Genomic DNA, 210 nt, shown 5'->3' with positions numbered 1-210 from the left:
AAAAAGTTTGGAAATAAAAAACACTGAAAGATGGAGTTCAAATGAGAAATTAATGATAAAGTTACTACTATTGCCATAGTTTAGACTAGTTTATTTTACAATGTAACAGAAATCCTACATGTAAAATAATGCCAAATGAGACATCTTGAGTGCTTGCCTCTCAACAGACTCAACAATCTACAGTAGCTGGAAACTGTGTGTGTGTGTGTG

General features: G+C 32.9%; 1 protein-coding gene across 1 annotated transcript in view; it reads right to left on the bottom strand.

The window, feature by feature from the left end:
- The window catches only part of cdc42bpab (CDC42 binding protein kinase alpha (DMPK-like) b), a gene marked incomplete in the record, with an annotated part of 73,547 nt that overhangs the window by 15,994 nt on the left and 57,343 nt on the right, over positions 1-210 (bottom strand).

This window comes from Morone saxatilis, unplaced genomic scaffold, assembly GCF_004916995.1.
Source record: "Morone saxatilis isolate NCDOM2014 unplaced genomic scaffold, NCSU_SB_2.0 Contig7, whole genome shotgun sequence".
Lineage (NCBI taxonomy): Eukaryota > Metazoa > Chordata > Actinopteri > Moronidae > Morone > Morone saxatilis.
The sequence above is the reverse complement of the archived record's forward strand: the minus strand, read 5'-3'. Positions and strand labels throughout refer to the sequence as shown.